Source organism: Camelus dromedarius, chromosome 11, assembly GCF_036321535.1.
Source record: "Camelus dromedarius isolate mCamDro1 chromosome 11, mCamDro1.pat, whole genome shotgun sequence".
NCBI classification, from domain to species: Eukaryota; Metazoa; Chordata; class Mammalia; order Artiodactyla; family Camelidae; genus Camelus; species Camelus dromedarius.
In genome coordinates, this window is record NC_087446.1 from 48912145 (window position 1) to 48934882 (window position 22738).

The 22738-nt window shown below is 42.8% G+C and overlaps 1 pseudogene; it reads right to left on the reverse strand.

Annotated features, from left to right (window-relative positions):
• Positions 1–16743: 16743 nt before the first annotated feature.
• Positions 16744–18489, reverse strand: LOC105097097 (AP-2 complex subunit sigma-like; annotated as a pseudogene).
• Positions 18490–22738: the final 4249 nt, after the last annotated feature.

The following is a 22738-nucleotide window of genomic DNA, read 5'->3' on the forward strand; positions in this document are numbered from 1 at the left end:
CCAGAAGCAATGGTGATGGGATTTTTAATTAAGTTGACACTTGCAGTCTTGCTGTATAAGGGGGCTGTAACTCTAGGGGAAGGACCCACGCATGCACACACTATCACACCACACAAACTCACATACGGACACTCCTCTCCATCCTCCCATGACACAGACCTGTACCATTTAAAGGGGATACGACTGCTTGTGGAAACATGGCCATGGTTCTTTACCTAGAAAATCATTTTCTTTCATTCCACCCTCAAGCCTCGCTCCCACCAGTCAGCAAGGCCAGCAAGGAAGATCTACCATTCCTATTATCTGTTTTTCCTTCCTCAGCTAGTGACTGACCCAGAATATGTAGATTTTTCTTTCTGTCTTTTTTTGGTATATATATGTGTGTATTTATACTATACAGTATAAACCTTCTGTTTCTCTATTTTATATATATTAGTTAATATCTGCAAATGTTGAACTCCCAATTTGTCCCTTTCCACTTCCTTCCCCCACTGGTAACCATAAGTTTGTTTTCTATGTTTTCTTTGTTTTGTAAATAAGTTCATTTGCTTTTTTTTTTAGATTCCACATATAAGTGATATCATACGGTATTTTTCTTTCTCTTTCTGGCTTACTTCACTTAGAATGACAATCTCCAGGTCCATCTATTTTGCTGCAAATGGCATTATTGCATTCTGTTTATGGCTGAGTAGTATTCCACTGAATAAATATACCGCAGCTTCTTTATCCAGTCATCTGTTGATGGACATTTAGGTTGTTTCCATGTCTTGGCTATTGTAAATAGTGCTGCTAAAATCTTTCTTTCTCTTGAGTTATAGAAAAGAAAGCACTGTGAGGATCAGGTCATTCTGTGTCCTGCTTGCACAGATGTTTTGTTCACCTGTTGACTTTAGAAAATCAGATGGGAAACAGTGGTCAAGACAAGGAAGACTACATGTACCAAAATCCATGACCTTTTCTTGGATGATGTGTCTCTCAAGTCTACCTTAATTGGCAATTACAAAAGTCTTAATCAAAGAGGAAAAATCTCTGCTGAAGGAAGGGTCCTCTACCAACAGTTTATAACCTGATGCCCCCACATTTGAGTGCCTCTTGAATCAGGCAACATTTGCCCAGTGACTCTCCTTCCAGCCTTCCGATGAAGCTGTAACTAACCTCTGTAATGAGCATGATAAGTTTTCATATCCAAACTATACTGATTAAGAAAAAAAAATCAAGAACGCAACCTTTCTGTCTTAACTTGGTATTACGTGATGTTCGCTCATCTGCCCTGCCACCTGGTCCTCTGAGGGGACTGGGAAGATGTCAGTGAGCTTTCAGTAGCTTGGTGGGACTGCTCGTGCATTACTTTGACCTAGTTATATAAGAGACTTGCAGGCTAATAACCAACTGGTACTATGAATTTTTTTTTAAATTGCGATATAATCAGTTACAATGTGTTAATTTCTGATGTACAGAATAATGTCCCGGTCATGCATGTGAGTTCTTATTTGTCACTGAATCTCCCAGGATTTGGGCTTTTTGAGGGCTTGTGGTGATAATGCTATCAAGTACCAGTAAAATGTGTCCTCAGTTCTTATTTGTTTAGGTCAGATGCTAAGGAATAATCCCAGAAATGACAGACATTGACCAGATTGCCCTTCTTCTTACCTCCAGACTCTCAGAATCTGATTCTGCGAGCTGACCAGAAACACCTGACCTTTCTATGTGCTTTTTAGAGATTTCCTAAAATGGCAAATAAAAAATTCTGAAAATGGCAATTGTGGGTGAGGTTAGGAAGCAACCAAAATCTCCCACAGCAGGTGTGAGCATGAGATGTGCACTCCATTTGGAAAACTCTTGGTCAATAGCCCCTAAGTGTGAATGTAAGCATCCTCTATGTCCCAGTGATTCTTCTGGTAGAAGAATATCCAACAGAAACGCATGCATATGTTTCCCAGAGACATTTACAGGAATGTACAGAGCAGCATTATTCTTAATTTCCCAAAGCTGTAAATTCCCTATGTTCTCATAGCGCTAAAATGTGTCAGCAAATTCCAGTATATTTCAACAACGCTATGCTATATCTTCATGGGAAAGAATGATCCTTAAAAACGCACAGTAATATGAGTGACTCTCACAAAGTGCAGAGTAAATGAAGCCAGACTCAAAAGAAATCGTTATTTCCTTTATTTGCAAGTGGTTGACAGCAGTGAACCTTGGAGGTGAGGTTCATGATGGGAAAGAGACCCGTGGACACTTTTTGAGAGCTAGGTTCCAGTCATGTATTTCATTTTTTTATCTTTGTTTTTTAAACGAGGAGATGATTATACAGGTTGTAAAAATTCATTGAGCTGTACGGTCATAATATGAAAGATTTTTCAGTATGCATATAATATTTCCATTAAAAGTAAAAAAAAAAAAAGAAAAGAAACAGTAATGTTTCACACATGTTACAAAAATCTCAGCAGTGACACACATGGTTGCAGACAGGGTATTTGAGTAATTTATCACAAACTCAAAATTCACGCCTCTGTACCCAAGTGCAGCAATTACATCGCAACATTTAGAGTAACTGTTTGGCAGCAGTCGAAGGTTCCAGACTGCTGCAAGAGCCTCCAACATTCACACCCACTTAACCTCACAGCCAGGACTACCCCGAAACAGTTCTGCCTAGCACTCACCTCTAAGCGAGCCTCACACACAGGCAGGAGAGTCTCCTTAAGCACATGAAGAGCATCACTCTTGGAGCTTTTTTTAAAAAATCTACATTGGATTTTATTTCTTTATGAACTTCTCTTATCCATCTGTTAGACTGTAATTTTCCATGATTTTATCTATACTTAATGAGTATATTTTTCAGATGCGTACTGCACTTTTGAGGAACCCTCACACATATGGAAAATGAGCAGTCGATCATAGGGTGATGGAGCTTACAAATGTTGCTTACCCCTTCCTCCATTCCCCCTTGCTCCTTAATAAGGAGTTCCTGATTTGACTTTAGGACAGCGATGTGCTCATCTGAAGCGAGTGCTGACACGTGACTGAGTTTATTTAAGGCTACGGTTAATTCAGTCAGCTTAGGATATCAAGAGCAAAGAATGTGTTTGATTTTCCCTTCTGTATAAATACATCCAAATATGAGCGAACACGCACTTTTTACAAAATGTACACTTATAATTTCATTCTACTTTATAAGCCAGCAGTAATAAAAGGAAAGAAAGAAGGATTGGAAATAAGTAACTGTAAAGTCTAGATAGGTAGACAGGAGAGAGCCCAGGAATTTTCAGATAATTAGAAATTTTAGTTTTCTTAATATTTATGTATTATCTTGAAAAAAAACATTATATTTTGTTCACTCTTGCTTAAAAATGCTCTAAAATAAGTACTCTGTCTCCATCTAGTCGGGGAAGGAGGTGGGAAAACATGAGAGTAGTTCTGGGGGGGAAGGCGTTTGGGAACCTTCATTAGCTCTCTGCAGCCCAACAGCTGCAGAAAAAAGGTTCAGTTCCTTCAGCAATCTGAGCACCTACTGTGTGCCTGGCACCGAGCAAGGCCACCTCTCGAAGCCTGGCTTCCTGTACAATGGGGCAGTGGATGATGCTGGCAGCCCTGAAGGTTGTTGGGAAGCAGGTGAAGTGTGGTGTATACAGTCAGCACTCCATGATGTACCAGGCACTGATGTCTCTCAGTTTTTACAGTTCACTCCCGTTGTCCACCAATGGGGAAACTGAGGCCCAGAGAGGGCTAGTGACTTCTCCAAGGTCACAGAGCCTATATCTGGCTGGTTCCAGCTGTGGCCTGAGCCATTTTCCTTGCTCAATCCCAAAATAACCAGCAGGGCTTGGCTTCTGGGTAGACCAGGCGGGGGTCTCCCCGCGCTGAGGGGTTGGTGGGTGAGGTGGAGGAGTGTGTCAACGATAACAGACCCTCTTGCTGAGGGCCTTGTGTGTTTTTCTCATCAAAACCTGAAAGAGCTGTGAAAGCGGTATTATAGTCATCCCCATCTTACGGACGGGGAAACTGAGGCTCAGAGAGATGAAGTCACTTGCTCAAAGCACACAGTGGTGGGAAGAAGGGTTTTGACCCCTGCCCCAGATCTGTTTGCTGAGTGAAGGAAGAGATAGTGGACAATCCAGGGACACACAGTGACTTCTGTGTTCTGGGGAGTTGAGTCTGTTTCCCCCAATCCCCAAATGGTGAGGGGCCACAATGCCAGTGTCTTCTGAGTTTCTGGGTCCTTAGAAGCTCCCAGAGCTCGAAAGGGGCACAAGCCTAATTCCACCCCACCTCCCCACTCCCACCTCTGGTTGGCGGATGCCTCACTTGCAAATGCTCAGTCCTCAGGAGCATCAGCAGGACCCCATTCAGAGCAGCAGGGGCCACGCCCACAGTGCACCTGCCGGACCACCCTCTGCTCTGTGCAACCAGGCAGCTTTCAGAGGCCCATCAGTCTTTCTACCTGGGACTGCTCCAGCCATGGCCAGGGACCAGGAACCTCAGCCCCTGGTCCCATTGTGTATGTTGTCTCCTTCCCGCCTGGAGGAGAGTGTGTCTCCCACCTCCCGAGCCTCCTGTACCTCGCCACCCTCCCGTACAAAGGTCCCCGCTGCAAACCCTGTGTGCCTGCTGGCCTCCAGGTACACTGTCTCCAGTGCACCCCTAGGGAACACGGGGAGGCGTTTCAGGCTCCAGTTCCCCAAAGGAGTATGGCCAGTCCCAAAGTCTTACAGGACGAGAGCAGAATCTGCCCTCCAACATCTCCAAAAGATGAGTACCTTTGGGCACTCCCGTCCCTCAACTGGAACCACAGATTCTGGGGACAGTTATTTCCAGGATCGTCTGTGGAAACCTGCATTCTGAGTACTGTTGCCCGCTGGCCTTCTGACTTCTAGTGAACTCAGGACCCTATCTGACCCTCTATTTCCTTAACTCTGCCATGAGTAGTTGATTTTGCTGTTTAGGTGATTATGCAATAATCTATTTTGTTCAGGTGATTATGCAAATAAAGCACTGCGCATAGTCTCTGGTATATATATAAAGTAATGTATCAATGTCAGTAATAAATGGCACAGTCTATCTGGGGAAAGGCCACTTGGGCTCGGCCCTCCCTCCTACAGTCCCTCAGTGCGACCAGAGGAGATGCTGGGAGCGTGGGTGCCGGCTGTAATTGGGCTTCCCTCGTGGATGTGGTTGGGCTTCGCCCAATCAGACGGCCCTGGTGGGACGCGGCGTTGAGTGGGCGGAGCCTCAGCCCGGGGAGGGGTTTGCACTGCCTGCGCCCCTCCCTGCGGTCCCTCAGCATCTGATGGAGGAGGCAGAGGTTAGACTTACCACTTGGCTAAATGTCTGGGACTTTGCAGGCTCCTCAGGCACCTTGGCCCCAGTAAGCAGCCACAGAGGGAAATATACTGTGAAAGGGGACAGTCGTGGGAACTGAGGGTTGAACAAATTCTGGTATTAAGAACAACGTGTATGCACTTTTTTTTTTTTAAATTTTCATCCCCTCCTGCTTCTTTTATTTTATTTTTTAAAGCTTTTTTTTTTTTAAGGTTTTTTTTGGGTGGGAGGGGATAGGTAATTAGATTCACTTATTTACTTATTTTTAGAGGAAGTACTGGGGATTGAACACAGGACTTCATGCATGCTAAGCATGTACTCCAACACTTGAGCTATACCCTCCCCCGATATAAACCTTTTTTGACAAATGTGGAATGTCTTTGTATTTGTCGTTAATGAGTTGTGGTAGATACTCCATTAAAGCCTGATGAATTTTAATAAACATAGGTCTATGAGGTATCACTGTACGAAGTACTGAATATTTCATGATCATCTGTTAGTTTGCTTGTTGGTTGCTCTGATCTGAATTTATGCCTCTTATCTTAAATATAGTTTAGGACTGGGTTTAGGGTCAACAAGGAGCCTTTTAAAGACACTATTAGATTCTTTTAACTTTTACCCTTAAGGCTTCTGTCACTTCTGGAATTCACTCCAACCATGAGAAGGAAAGTCATCCCAATGCCTATGAAATGGAATCTAGTTTTAGTTTTAAAACTAGAAATCTGAAAGATTCAATTCCTTATGATTGCAAAATATTTATTTCTTAATATTTTGGTTTTACACAAACTGGTGCTTTTGAAATGTTGTTGATTGAGCTGGCTCATCTTTGATGTCATTTTTAGGGGTAAAGCACTAATAAATTGTAGTCTTTCTTGTAAGATTTGCATTCAATGCTATAAATTTCCCTTTAAGCACTGCTTTTACTGTGTTTAACACATTTTGTTAAGTTGTATAGTCATTTTCGCTTAGTAAAAAAATTTGAACTTTCTCCTGAGACTTCTTTTTTTGATCCCTGCTTTGTTTAATATCTAAATCTTTTGGGATTTTGCAGCTATCTTTCTGATTTCGTTTTCTACTTCAAAGTCCTTTTTGGTCTGAGAACATATTCTGTATGATTTCTGTTGTTTTAGATTTGTTGAAGTGTAGGGTGTTTTTACCCTGAATATTGTCTATCTGGTGAATTTTTTACAGGAGTTTGAGAAGTCTGTGTATTCTGCTGTTGTTGGATGCAATATTTTATAAATGTTCATTAGATTCGGGTGATTGATGACACTGCTCAGTTCATCCTTACTGATTTTTTGCCGGCTGCATCTATCAGTTCCTGAAAGAGTAATGTTTAGCACTGTAATGGTGGATTTGTCTATTTCTATGTTTTCCACTATGATATTGGATCTTTCTATTTCTCCTTACAGTTTTATCTGTTTTTGCCCCACATATTTGATGTTCTGTTGTTAGATGCATTTATGCTAAGGATTGCTTTGTCTTCTTGGAGAATTCACCCCTTTAGCATTATTTAATGACTCTCTTTATCCCTAATAATTTTCCTTGTTCTGAAGTTTGTTTTGTCTGACATGAATATAGCTACTCTAGCTTTGTTTGCTTTGATTTAGTATGGCTTATCTTTTTCTGTCCTTTTACTTTTAACCCATCTACGTCTTTATAATTACAGTGGGTTTCTTGTAGACCACAGATAGTTGGGTCTTATTTTTTTAATCCATTCTGACAGTGTCTGTCTTTTAATTGCTGTCCTTAGACCATTGTATTTAAATTATTGATAGTTGAATTAATATCTACCATATTTGTAACTGTTGTCCTTCTGTGTTATTTTTGCCATTCTTACTATAAAAATATTTAAAAAATGAACTCCCCATTAGAGTGGCATGAGACACCCACTTTATCTTGCTCACAGTCACAAGGCAAGGAATTCAGGCAGGGCACATCTGCTCTATGAGGACTCACGGGCTGGGGCCGCCTTGACATCAGGGGTTAGAATCTTCTGGCGTGACTTCACTCCCTGGTCTGCAGTTGAAGCTGGGTTTGGCTGGAAGACCTCCGTGAGACCTCCCTATGTGGCTGGGCTTCCTCGAAGCAGGGCAGGCTCAGGGCATAAAGATGTCTTGCTTGGTGACTAAAGGCTCCACAGAGGAGTGACCCCAATGACCAGGGAGAGGCTCCTGGCCTCTTCTGACATAACCCTGGGCACCTATCGCTGTTATTTCTGGGACATCTGTCAGTGACAAGTGAGCACTGTGTCAGCTATGGTCACAGGGAGGGGCCTAGACCCCACTGTTCGATGGGAAGAACGTCAAAAAAATTTCAGGTTTTGAAATTTCCATATATGTAGACCAGTTTGAAAAATACTCAGTAGCAGCGATACCACTCCCACGTATGTGATGCAGGGAACGTTGCCTTTTGGCATAGGGCCAAGGGTAAGGTCAACGTGGGCTGGACTCCTTCCTCCACAGCCATGAGCTGTTTGACAACTAAGCACAAACATTGAGGGAAACTTACAGAACAGTTATGGAATACTGAAGCACAGTGTTTACCTTAAACATCGCTCTATCAAGGACCCTTTGTCTCCATTCCCATGTCAGGATGCACGATTCACGTGCCCCCACTGATTCCTGCATATATCCTTCAAAGCAATGCATAGACTTGTAACTTCTCATGGATTTGCATAAAATTTACATAGTGGTCCCTTTCCTTTTCAGCCCTGAAGCCCTGTGATGAAGGAAGTCCAGGCACCAGCTCTTGGATGGCTGGAAGTGAAATAGGGTCATGCTGAATATAGCACATAACTTTCTTCAGGCACTAGTCCCCAGACCTTTCCTGCCATTCTAAATCCATCACGTTCTTGCCAGTGAAAGGCTTTCTTCTTAAATTTGGCACCCAAACTGAAGTGCCAGCCAACCTGCCCTCAACTGAAGAGGACCCATTTATATTCTTTTTACACTCTCCTTCGACAGAAATTTCAATGCATTTTGCTCCAAGAATATCAATGTGTTCGAATTGCAAAGTCGTCAGCCTCAGGCCTGGCTGGGGGTGTTGAGTGGTGTATGGGATGTGTATTTTCCCCCTCCTTTGTGAGAGGGGCCTGGACCAGATTGGGGTCCTTCCATCTCAGTTTCCAGAATATGCACTTGTACTTCAGGCAAAAACAAGTCCTGGAAAATCTAAGTAAGAGAGTAGCCTGCTGCCACCCACTGAGGCACATGTGGAGGCAGATAGTGGGGGACTGAGTCAGATGAGGGGCCAGTGAGAGCACTGATTTCAGGGCTTATGTGAAATACAAGGAAGTGGTTGAGAAGAGGAATCAAGGACAGAGCAATGGGAGGGGGTTTAGAAGAGAGGAAATCTGGGAGCTTGGATGGGATGAGAAGGTTGAGAAATTAGACTATAATGAGGTCCCCTGTCTCCTTTTTAGATGTATAGACTGATGAAAAACCCCTTAAAATAGAAGGACTAACTTGATCAGAGCAAAGAAAATGGTATAATTTATGTTATGATGCGATTGACATTGAGATCTACCTATACTTTACATAACAGTTCATCAGTTTTCTCAACATGATTTATCCAATAATGCTGCTTATTTACTATGAATTACAAGACTATCTGAAACTGCTGTAGGTATTTTAAAGATAGGGGCTGATTAAGGGACATTGGGCACCAATGTGCTGTCAAGCCTGCAGGGACCAAGAGAAGAGGGTAATGTTAGGCTATGTTGACCATGTGTCTAGTAGAGAAGCAGAAGCCACTGTCCAGAGACCCCAGACACTACTTCTCCAACAAGGCAATTTTTGCTTTTCTCTGCAGCACGAAGCTTCTGTCAGGGTTGTACCTGGATAGCATGTCAAAGGATTCAAACTCAATCGCAGTGTCCTCCAAACTTTTGAAAAAGAGGTCTGAAAGGAAATTTGAAGTGGGTCACTGAATCGCTCCTGTTTTTCCCTCTATTTAATTCAGGCAACCTCTCTGCCGATGGTTTTCCACCTTTGTGATCTAGAATATCCCCACTTCAACTCTGAAATTTCTGTCTCCAGCCCAAATCTCTACTCCAGACCACCAAATTCTTATTTAACATGATCACAAGGCAGTCCGATAGAAAACTCAACCTCAGCATTTCCAAAGCTGAAAACGTGCTCTTCCCTAACCTACTGAAATACGCTCCACCTGCGTTCTTTCCATCTCTGCTAATAGCCACTCCGTCCTTTTGGACAGGACAGTGACGTTGAAGTCACACTGGTTGACCAGATGTTTCACTGGATCCTACATCCAAATGGTTGGCAAACCCCCGTTGGTCAGTTCTATCATCAAAATAAGTCCAGTGTCGTAACATTGATCACCACCTCTACCGCAGCCCCTCTGGTCCCAAGCCTCCTTATTTCATGCTTGAATTATTTGCAAGATTCTTCTAACTAGTCTCCCTTCATCAACTTTTACCTCCCCTTGCACATAGAAAGGCTGTTCTCAGCACAGATGCCTCAGTGACTCATTTAGAACCTTAGTTGGATCATGTCCCTTTTCTGCTGAGGACCCTCCAGTGGGTGGCATCTCACACAGTGTTCCCCGAGGCCCTGCACAGCTGGGCCCCACTTCATCTGACTCTTCTCCTATTACCCGTCTGCCTCTGACTTCACTCACACCCAGCACAGGACCTCCTGGCTGCTGCTCAGGCACTCCAGACACGCCTTTGGCCTCAGGCTTTGCACCTGCTTTTCCTCTGCTGGAATGTTCTTCTCCCAGGTGCCTGGCTCACATCCTCACCTCCTTGAAGTCTTGGTACAACTGTCACCTTCTCAGGAAATAAAGCCTCCTTAATATGTAACTCCTTCCCTTCACCCCTGATCTCCTTCCCTGGTTTATTTTTCTCCTAAATTACAGTAATATTTGTTGATTCGTTTGTTTGCTATCGGACTGTCTCCTTTCGTGTGAATGAAAACTACACAGGGTAGCCAATCCTGTTGTGGTGGTTTTCACAGTTGTTTCCCTAGTAGGAAAGTCCCCGGACATCATACATTCTCAAGAAATTCACGTAGAGTGAATGAACGGACTGACTCTCACTTCTAAGCACTGCAATGTCCAGTTCAAACTCACCCTGCAGCCCTCTCCTGTGCTCTCATCCCCACGTTCTGTCCTTCCACATAATCCTCCATCCCAGGCTGACATCAAGTTCACCCTCTCACCAAGATTCAACTGCAATGTTGTCTACATCAGGAAGTTTTTCTCTATTCTGCCTTCCTTCTGTTTCCAAAGTTCTTTTCCTAAAAGTCTCTAGTTTGTACTGGAGTTATTTTTTTTATATATATATCATCTTTTCTACTAAATTATCATTTACCTGAAAGCAAGCCAGCCTTTTTTCTGTAATTTTCTAATCTTGCAGAATACAACCTTAAAAAATCTTTTTATTATGATAAATTTCAAATATACACAAGGTAGAGAGAATTGTACAATGAATCCATGTTACCCATCATCCAACTTCAACAGTTATTAGTGTGTTAACAAATTTGTTTCAGTGAACCTCCTGAACCTTTGCCTGTTGCTAACACTGAATCTAAACACTCCCGTGGGCTCAGAGCTTTCACATGCAGGAGAGTTTCCTGTAGATACACTGGCCTGGGAGAGCTCAGATCTAGTAAGCTAGCATAAGTGTGCCATTGCCTGAAACAAGAAACGTTGGGAAGTAACCTAAATGCCTCTCAACAAGGAACTCAATGGGGAAATAAATAAATGATGATCTCTCAGATACAGGGGCTTGGGAAATGGTCCAACATGCCTTCTAATTTGTTCTGGAAATTAAAAAAAAAAAAAGGCTTTGAAACTGCATATTGGAAGAGCACACTGAACATTGAACTTGGAGTCATTAATGCAGGGCATCTGGTCCTGAAATGATTGGGCTTTAAAGAAAGGAAAAGTGTTTGGTCATCTAGGAAACAAGAGCAAGTGGCATAAAAGAGAAGGAGAAATAGAATCTCATCAGCTTTCTTGTATTCTATTTTGCAAGAAGAAAATATAGTACCATGTTTACAGACAGAAGTGTGAGCCATGAATCTGATACTCAGCAAAGGTAACTTGCAGGGATAAAATGCACTGACATCCAAGTCATCATGCCAAGACCTCAGATAGTACTGTTCCTATGATCTTCTTCCAGAGGAATGAAAAATCTTTAGAAAAGAAAAGTCCTAGAAAGACTTTGACACAAGTACTAAATTTCTTCGTTGTTTTCATCTGAGACTTAGTGAAGATTGCAGGAGAGAAGCAGTGACCTTGGTGGTGACCTCTAGGATGACTGTCTATAACAATTCAGTGAGGTCCACTCACTTTGCTTAGGGTGCTTTTCTATTTATGTTTGATTTCATATAAAATATTAAAAATGAAGCTAGTAGCAGATAACTTGTTTTATGTAAAAATTTTCAACGTAATATATATACCTAAATTTAATTCTGCATCTCTACCGTTCAGAAACGAATTAATTGGCGTGAAATGAGCTGACTTGGGAGAGGAGGAGCAGTGAGGAGGCTTCTGTTCCTTGGCCTCATTTCAGCTTCCCGATGCTGCAAACTCGATCTCCTCTGAGACTCAGGCTGAGGCCTCCAGGGCTTGGCCCGCACGGGGATCACGCCAGCATCTTCAGCGTAAACACAGGTGCTGGAATCACGGTGGTGTTGGAGAGACAGATGGAGGAGGGTCTCCCTGGTGGGGGTTTGCAGAATCCAAAGGGCCCTGGAGAAGGGGCCGTGGGCCCTGACCCCCTGGGAGAGGGGTTCACATTGCACTGAGGACTTTGTGCTGCTCTCTGCAGAGGGTGCTGGCTGCCTGCTTAGAGTATCTACGAATGTCCCACTGAAGCCTTTTAACTTGGGCCTTTGACGAGGCAGCCTTCAGGCGACTGGTTCCCAGACGGTGAAACTGATGCTGAGGAAAGGGGGAGCTCTAGGACTCCGGGATGAAAAGGCTGACCCCAGCCCCCTGGGGCCCTGTGAGGAGTGGGGTGTCTGATGACACAGGACAGAAGTGATGCCCATGCTCCTCTACCATCAACACAATCCAGTCATGAGATTTTCCTGCTGAAACTGGACAGCCTCCTGGGGAGCTTCCATTTTTTCTTTAAAAATCTCTCCTTTTTTTCCTAATACCAACACTAAACTTTGCTTAGGCCTTTGAATTAAAAAAAATCACGCCCTAGTAATAAAAACATCAACGTCATGGCTTTAGCGTATTCCAACATGACAATGTTACAGAAGGCACTGCTTCTTAAAGTGTAATAAAATCAGGTATATTCCTTTTATTTAATTACAAAATTAGGGGATAAGTAAGAGAAACACAAGTAACTTAAAATCCTTCCCCCGTAACTCATCCCAAGTGAATATTGCGTTGAATTGTCTTCATGTTTTTGCGTTTGACTTGAATGTTTTATATGTGCAAAAGAATCTATGCAACATCAGATTGAGAAACAGCACCAGCGGGTGACCTGGACCCTCTGTAGGACTCCAGAGCACCAGACCTCAGGGCTTGGACAAATCCCTAGTGCCCTCTACTTGATGTCAAGTCCTATGATGAGCCCAGAGGGCTGCAAAGTTGGGCCAGGCGAGCTACCCTGATTGCAAGAGGAGCTGTCCCACTGTGCCTCTGTCCTCTTCACCTTTTTCCCAGGAGGTCCGAAGAGGGAGAGGTCAAGGCCATCACACTCTGACTCCCCACAGCCAGTGAAAATGTATGTTCCACTAAGCTTCCAGCAAGGGGATGCTCCCTGTTGCTCTTAAGAGAGTTGAGAGAGCCGAGTTGGGTCCTGCAGGGACAGATGTTGAACAAACCCATTCTTCACAAAGAATACAGTGTGATCTATGACCACACAAGTTATCCATGTGGTGGCCTTACAAGAACCCACAGCCCTGTCTTCCAAATTAGAAGCCCTTTCAAAATGTTCTGCCAGGTGTTGTAGTTCAGCTAAAGGGGCTATTTTCCATTTTAATTATATTTTCAAATTATATCTCCAGTTTCAAAGTGAGATGGAAGGGGTGCTGTTACATCAGCATCTTTTTAAACTCATGAATGTTGTTGAAAATGTCTTTTCTAGTCTATCTGGAATTTGTTCTGTTTATTTGCGTGATTGATGATGGTCCAATCAATTTTTATCGAAAATGTTTCAGGCAAGACTTTTAGGACTTTTAAGACTCTGACCTATTTATATAGTAGCACCCCCTTTCATGATTCTTTGGTTTATTGTGGAAAGAGGGAAACTGGAGGTCCCTTTCCAGGTCAGCCCAATCAGCTTTTTTGCCAACAGTATTTAGCATCTGAGGATCTGAACAACATGTATGCAAGTTAATAGGGGTTATGTGCACCTAAAGGAATTCTAAATACAGCCATGAATATTTGCCCATCTTCTTTGGGTTAGGGAGATCATTCTTTATAACTGTTAATTAAGCTCAGTTTCCGGGTTTGAGTTCTATGTTTGTCTGCACCACTGGCTGTGGAAGGGATGAATTTTTAGAAGCAACTGGCACTTTGGTGTTTTAGAACTGTTGGGAAAAGGTATGGAATCTGGACAAAGGGAAGAGGAGGGTGGAGGTGCAGAAGGAGAGTGGTCAGAAGGATGAAGAGTGAAAACTGGACACAGGGACATAACTGGACCACAAGGACTGAAAGATCTACTAGGGAAATGAGTCTGGATTATTTTTGCGTTAAGTTTGCCAAATCGTTCACTCGCTTTGGTCAAAGAATCTTTTAGGAAGCAATTTTTGATTCAGAATTTTGTTTGGAAGCCTCATCAGATCAATCAAAAAGTGGTGCCCATTGGGCTTGTGAAATCTTATTTCCTTCCCTTTCTAAGTCTCCTCTCAGAGGAACAATTTTGTTCTAATTAAGTGTTCACCAGAATGGGCACTGAAGACTCAAATCTTCCTTGGTGAAGGTGTGCCATTTGGAAAGGGGAACAGAACTAGGATTTTAATGAGAGTGCATACAAGAAGCAGGCACTTTTCTTTTCTGGTAGAGGAGAGGATTTAGACTTAAACACCCCACATGTACCTCATGTCTTGGTGCCCACTACCACCCCCATGATCATTAGCCACCTATGACCGTAGACCCAACCCTTTGTACCCCCCAGCTGGTGGAAAATGAGAGAGAAAATTCTCTCAGGACACAAAACCCAGACGGGAGGAGAAACTCATCTGGTTAGATTGATGACCTTCAGCAAAGTTCATGCAGGTGGATGCCAGTCCTATGAAAAGGTCCAACTCATGGGTCTGTGAGACCAGCTCAAACTCATAAGACCTTCTCTTGGCTCTATCCTCTTATTATTCTTATGACACCCAACACTTTGATGAAGCACAACACAAGACAACAACACAAAAGACTGCAAGAAGAGGTGAATAGGAATGGCCTGATTCCACCAAGAGGGCCACACAAATGGGAAGCAATAAAAAATTTAGGCAGTAAATAAAATAAATAACCTAGGAGCTTACACAAGAAGAGTAAATTTCAGACCCAGAGAATTTACTGCATCATCATGGACTCAACAAGCTGCAAGCAGCAAGGCACAAGGGGCATCTCTGGGTACCACACCTGCTTCAGCTGGGGTCTGAAGCAACAGGCAGCTCAGACTGGGCCCCAGTGGGACCTCCACTATTAACTGTCCAATAAACAAAGGCCAATCAAATGAGAATAACCAAAGAATATTTATTCTGAGCTTGCTAGAGCAAGTCACTCAGCCACTATCATTTGCATTTTGGCAGAGACTCAAAATCAGGTAGAGGAGTAAGAAATCTTTATAGTGGGGGCAGGGAAGGCTTTAGCTCTGCCCTGATTAGTGGCTGTTGGCACCAGGAAGCTTCAGGAGCTATCTAGACGTGGGGCATCCTATGTGATTGTCAGTGATGCATATTTGGCTTTATCTGTTTGGTCCCAAGTTGGAAATGAGGACAAAAATTAGGGAAACTCTCAGTTATAAAAATGGCCATTTTAGGCCAATTGTTACAAGGTTATAGTTTAGATTCCTGAGCGGGTTGCTAGATATAGGGTCAAACTTCCTGCAAGTCTGACCTACACATAGTAAAGCTGCTTCCGGAATGAAAACTGTAGATAATGGGTTGGTTCCTATTTTTACACATGGTCAGCTATGGTCCATTTGTATATTCAGTCTCTTGGTGTAACTGGGGAGTCAGAAACCAGGTCAATGCTAAGGAAATGGGTGAGCAGGACTGGAGAAAAATTTATAGACATTGGAGACCCAATGGCTTCATCTGCCTGGATGAGACCAGGTCCTTCAGCATGAGACCCATAAACAATGAAAAAGAGAAACTTATAAACAAGAAAGAGAAAGAATTAGAAAGATAAAAGAGGAAATGAATTATAGGCAGATTGTTGATCGATGTGTTGAATCTTCCAAGTCTGTGAAGTAGTCTTCCACGTGTAAAGGACAGGAATAGAGACTGAGTGGCCTTGGGAAAGGAAAGGGGGAGTCAGGTCTTAGGTGAGAATTTGGGCCTCTGCTGCTCCTGGGATTCCATAGCCCGACCCCAGCGCTCAGTTCTGTCCCTCTCTCTCCCAGGGCCTTGACTGCTTTGCGTCTGCAGTGAGGGAGTAGGTCTGGCATCTCCAGGGCCCCTTCCCAGCCCTCAATTTCTGTAATTGTGATCAGGAAGCAATGTCTGTGTTATCCCGTCCCTATAAGACGGCAGTCGCTGTATGCATTTCTGTGCATGACATTGCCTTATCTCCATCACTACTTCCCTTCCTCTTTTTCCTCCAATTACTGCCCGTTTCCTTTCTCTTCATCAGCCTCCACCAATCATATTGTTCTCTCATGTGGGAACAGTGAAGAAATGATTGTGGGTATACTGCCTCTCTCTCCAATCAATCAACTGAAAAATTCATCCATCCATCCTACCAGGAAATACTTGCGATGGGCCTGATACTGTGTTGGGTCCTGTGGGTGGTAACTCCACGTATCAAGTGACTGTCCTGTGCCTGGGGTGGCCTTAGTTACTTGGAAGATATTTAATCTCAATAGTCAATAGCCTTGTAATAGCTTTCCTAGCCCATTAGAGACAATGGATGCAAACTTAGAGGTAAAGTAAATTGTCCAATTTCCATTAGTCTGTAAGTAGGGTGACAAGGTTTCCATGGCAGGTGTGACCACATAAATACATGGTAACTTTTTTTTTTTTTGCCAGGTGGGGACCACAGGTTTACTGGGGGCTCCACACACACACTGATGATGGTATGGTTATTGGTACATGCAAGGTGGCCTCCGCCCACAGCTGGGGCCCAGAGGCCGTGGGGTGCACCCTCCTCCCTTGTGGCCCAGACCCAGCTGGGTGCCTTTCTCCTGTGCAGCTGAAGGACGGGGTGGCTGGGGTGGGCCCCCGGCCTGGGAAGGGGAAGAGAGCAGGCTGGTCTGGGGCGGGAGGGGCCGGCCTACCCTCACTCCAGGGACTGCAGCATCAGCAGCTGTTTGAACGCCTTCGTGTAGCTGGTCTCGCAGATCTCGCTGGCCAGGAACATTTGGTCCACGACCGTGTAAACCTTGTAGAAGTTGAACACCAGGTCCAGCTCACAGACGCTGTGGAAATATTCATTTAAGACCTCCACGAACTTTTGGGTGGCCTCCAGGTAGGCCAGCTTGTTGTCGTTGATGTCCACATGGATGCAGAAGTAGAGGCTGGAGCAGCGTCGGTAAATGATCTCGAGGTTCCAGAACTCCATGAAGTTGGTGTGTTTGGCATCTCGCGCAGTGACCACACATGCACCTCCTTGATCAGCTTCTGTTTCTCGTCGTCTTCAAACTCCATGTACCACTTGGCCAGGCACGTCTCGTCTGTCTGGTTCTGGATGAGGATGAAGCGGCGACCCCCGTCCAGACCCCAGCGGCCCCGGTCCCATGGCTTCTAGGTGGCTCCGGCTCCGGCAGCTACTCATGGTAACCTTTTGATTAAAGCCAGAGAAGATCACTGTGGGATTCTCCCTTATCCATTTTTGTACCTCATGCAATAAAAGCCCTCCTGAATTCTCATCACACTCCACTTGTCTCAGTCAGCCACTCATCTTCTGTGAAGTCCTTTTGTTAACTGCTCCTCACATGACTTTTATTTTTTAATTGAAGCATCGTCAGTGATGATGTGTCAATTTCTGGTGTACAGCATAACATTTCAGCACGTGACTTTTTCACGTTAGAACACCCTGAGCCCTGCAACTCTTCTCCCCTTCCTCACAAACAAATTCCCTCACGGCTTCTTAACACTGACAGGTCGCCTGCTGACTCCTCGTGACGATCTATAGGAAGCTCTTTTGGGTAATGCTGACTTCTCGTGGTGCACGGATTGTTCTTATTTGGAGAGTGACAATGGCAAAATGTTGTGCTGGAGATGCTCTTGCAAATCCTTTTGATGCTGTTGAGGCAGCATTTTTATCTAAGGTTATTTAGGTCCAGTGGGCTGAATTATATGCTCTTACATGGGTTTGTTCTTAGCCCAGGAGAAGACTGCCAATATTTATACTGCTAGTAGGTATGCTTTTGAGTTGCTTGTGATTTTGGAATGTTGTAGAAACAATGTGGCTTCCTTACTTCTGGTGGAAATAAAATTAAAAATGGCTCCTATGTTCAGGAATTATTGGAAGCAATAGTTTTGCCTGCTGCCTTAACTACTATTAAGATTCTGGGGCTTCTAAACTTGACTCTCTAAGGCTAAGGGAAACCACTGTGCTGACATTACCACAAGGAATGCTGCCCTTCAAGGAACCAAGAGCAGACAAACCTCTGCCAGATCCAAAAGGATATTTCCCCCAGTGACAACTTAGGAAAACTGGCTACAGAAGCCCAACAACTGGCCTCAAAAAAGGAAAAACAAGATTGGAAATTCAACAGCTGTTGGTTTGATCAAGAGAAAACTCTAGTTTGGACCAAACAATAACCCAGTCCTGCCAGAGATGCTAAAATTCCCACTCCTCACCACTGCGCATGCATTAAACCATCGGTCTTCTGACAGGTAATAGCATTAATGAATCGATATTGGTGGGGACACATTAACAAAGCTGTAAAAAGTGCCCACTTCACCTGTCTCACTTGTCTGGAATACCACCCCGGGAAGCCTGTTACTGCTTCTGGACATTTTAAACTGTCTAATATATCACTCGGGATCTGGCAACTGGATTTCCCATGACTTCCTCCATCTCGTGAATATAGATACATTTTACTTATGGTCTGTATGTTTTGATGCTGGATTGACACTGAGCCCTACAGGAAGAAGAAAGACTCTTCTTTTTTGGCAACAACTTGGCCAATGTAAAGCCACAGACTCTTTGTTTATTATCGCCCCTTCAAGTTTGTCCCCCCTCTGCAAAAGAGTTCCCCTTCTCTTGCTATGTGGGGACTTGCAGGTGGCTCATAGTGCTTGCAGACATCGAATTGCAATTCTCTGCCAATCCCGAATAAACCCATTTTTGCTGGAGAAATGACTGGCAGTCTTCTTGTTTTAGGTCAATAACATTCAGTGAATAATCATAAAAAATTGTATCCTGGTTTAAAGTTTTTTTCTACTTTTAAAATTGTCTTTCCCTGATGGCAGGCATCCATTGTTATAAAGACAACCAAGAAAAAATGATCTCATAAAATGAACAGGTTAAATCAAGATAATATAGAATTGACTAGTTTCTCTCTTTCTCCCTCTCCCTCTTCCATTCTTCTATCAGAAGTGTGTTATGAGCACAAGTTGTGTAGACTGTGGCCTGGGCTGCTTTTATTTTTGAGTTTTTTTCATAGAGGCAGTCTTAGTGACTATAACATCTTTTCTTTTAGTGTTATTGAACTTGGCCTGAAATCCCAATGAACAGATTAGAATGTCAGGGAAAGCAGAAAGGTTAAGCAAAAAGAACCCCAAGGACAAGATACATGGAACCTAGGTTTCAGTTGCAAATCTGCATTAACTATCCCTTAACAAGAGCTTCACAGGTTGGTGCCAGATTAAATGTGCAAACCTTTAGAAGATATTAAAGCCAGTCAAATGCAAATTTTATTTATTACTCTCATGATTTAAAAATTTAATTGATAGGAATATATTTACAATCTGTACAAAAAAGTTAAGCACTTTAGTTAGAAAAAAGTGAGTAATATAAATCCAAGGCATCAACTGCTCCCCAATCATCCAGTTTTTCAGTAGGGAACCAGAAATTAGATTTTTATGCTGTGGATTAGGTCCAAAGTTCCTTTTTTGATTCTTTCTGGAAAGTCTGGGTCAGGTTATCACATAAGCTTCTTTAGCAGGTCAGCTTTTCATTTGTCTCTTGCCCTCTTCTTAACCTTATAAAGGCCTGTGAGCAAAATAAGAATATACAAGCAATAGGTAGTTATATAATTATATTTGTTTTTAGAATTTTATGTCCTTTGAAGAGAATGGGAAAATGACCAGGAACATGTATGTCCTATGTGAGGCTAAGAGGATACACCGTGGAGCACTCTTACTGGCCCCAAAGTCCCTCAATGGCAAAGCCAAATTTTCTGTTTTAAACTGCAAGCCCCTGGTTACATAGTTGAAGCTCAAGTATTCAGCAGGACCTCTCTAAGACTATAAATTAACTTTTTTGATTAGTGAGAACGTGGAAGACAGTCATCTCTTACATTGGTTAGTCTTACTATAGCTGAAGCTGAAAATTTAGGTCCAAGACACTTTGTAAGAGATAATTTTAACGCAGACACATAAGGAAAAAAAGTCACGGCAATCACAGCTTCAGACACATTTTGTTTAGAATAAGAAGTTTCATGACATAAGTTGGGCTTGGATGTAGATGGGTAGATGGCAAGAACTCTGATGTTAGTATTAAGGAAGAATGTTCTGATCAATAATTAATTGGTATTTTACATTTTCATTGATAAAAATGTTTTGCTCTGCGTTTCACCCTGGGCTGAAAGATTGTCATTGTGTTTCTGGAAATGTATACAAAACAAAAAGCTATTTGGAAGGTAAGTGAATTTTCCAGGGAAATTCATCTAGAAATGTTTACATAATTTTCAAATGAAAAAAGTAAATGCAGCAAAGGAGCATTAGGGAATGTTTATTTTTTTATTTGTTTATTTTTACAATTTAGGGGTGAATGTGCCAGGTTAAGAAATAGGGCCATTTTCAGTTTGAGGCATGGTGCCGAGCACCACAGAGAGTACTAAGGTGAACACCAAGAATTTCATACACTGTGTTGCATTTATAGCTTACCGCACACTTTAATATTTATTATTCATTCTCATATTTCAACCCCCCAGAGAAGTATGCCTGACAGCCATCATTTTCATTCTTTTTGGACACAGAGGAGGAAACAAGTCCAAGAGACAGTCATTACCTTGCCAAGGTCAAAAAACCAGGTCGCAGGAAAGTGTCTTAAATGAATTAATAATGCTGTAAAGGGTTTTTGGGGGGACCCTGACAAAACAAAGACAAGTTCCAGCTGGGGAAAATGGAGGTACCAGTCCCAGCTGAGGGGAAACAAGATGGCCCTTGAAAATGGCTTAAATTACAAAGATTTGGCATTTCCAACAGTGGAAATGATGTTAAAGAAAAGAATGGATTGATGAAAGTTAGGATGCTGGATGACGATGGGTCTTGTTATAGATTCATTAGAGGATGGGGAGCCACCAAGTAATTCCGAGGCAGCTTCTTGTCCATGCAAAGAGGTGCAGTTTGCCGGGATTTAAATCTCAGTTCTAAACACCTATAAATTGTTTGATCTTGGGCTCTACCTAAACCTCAGTTTCCTCAACAGCAAAATGACTGTGAGAATCATTACCTTATAGGGTCACAGTGAGGCTTTAAATGGGCAAAGTGCATATGCCTGGAACATAGTCCCGGAAAATAACTATTAGCCATAGCTAGGACCTGATGGAGGTGAACCTTAGAAAGGCTGCCATGATGTGAACTGAAAACAGGCTGGGGTGGGAGCGAGGTGGGGTGGAATACCTGGAAAAGGAAGGCAAGTTGGAGCCTATAGAGCAGGAGGTCCGAGTGAGGTACAGCGAGGGCTTGACTTGGGCGACCAGGTCTGGGAATGTCAGATGTCAAGCATTTGAAAACCTTCAATAGGTTAGAAGCAAAATGTGAAATGTGTGGTTTTTAACTGTCCCCAAATTAATGCTTCTCTCTGTTGCCTGGCTAGGTTTACAAAGTTTAATGACCAACTTTATAATGGTTTTGGTTCCAGTCAAAAATTCTGTAAAGACACCGAATTAATTCTAGCCTTCGCACCTGTTCAAACAGCAACAAAGACAAAATGAACTAGCGGAAAGACCAACCCCTTCCTTTCCTTAATGAGGCTCCACTGATTTTTGCAAACAAATACAAGACAATAAATTGCCCCAAATGCCCTTTTTTTTCAAAGCCAGGCTGTAGGACTGATCTGGGTGTTCCCAGCCAACTCGAGGCGATAAATTCTCACAGCTGGACCATAAAATGCTTTTGCAGCTCTGAGGGTATTCGCCTAGTCCCTTTGTTCCCACTAGAGCTTTGGGTATTTGGGAGTATATCCTGTTGGTCCCAAGACTAACATTTTCCTGTTTGTTTGTTTCACAGTTCAGTGACCCAAACCTCTCAAAAGTCACAAAGAAGCTCATCAGGAGGTCAGAGGCTGCCCAAAAGGCATTTGATTTCCAGCCCAGGAACTCAGGACAGACCTAAGATCAGGGCTGGAGTGACTCTTAGCAGCCTGTCATTACCTACAAGAGTAGTGAGTTGGCTTCCTTCCAGGGGCTTCTGTTCCGTACGTTCAGTTCTTCCCAGAAGACTGAGGTCTAGCGCTGTTCTCTACGGAACGGGAGCCATGAGCCTCGTGTGGCCATGGAGTACTTGAACTGTGGCTTGAATTGAAATGGGCTGTGATTGTAAAATGCACACTGAGTTTCAGAGGCTTAGCATTAAAACAATGAATGAAAGTATCTCAATGTTCTTATATTGATTACATTTTTAAACATTTTTTATTGATTTATAATCATTTTACAATGTTGTGTCAAATTCCAGTGTTCAGCACAATTTTTCAGTTATACATGAACATATATATATTCATGGTCACCTTTTTTTCTCTGTGAGCTACCACAAGATCTTGTATATATTTCCCTGTGCTATACAGTATAATCTTGTTTATCTATTCTACAATTTTGAAATCCCATCTATCCCTTCCCACTCTCCGCCCCCTTGGCAACAACTGCAAGTTTGTATTCTATGTCTATGAGTCTATTCCTGTTTTGTATTTACACTTTGTTTTTTGTTTGTTTGTTTGTTTTTGTTTTTGTTTTTTAGATTCCACATATGAGCGATCTCATATGGTATTTCCAAGGAAGACATACAAATGATCAAAAGGCACATGAAAAAATGCTCAATATCACTAATTATCAGAGAAATGCAAATCAAAACTACAATGAGGTATCATCTCACACCAGTCAGAA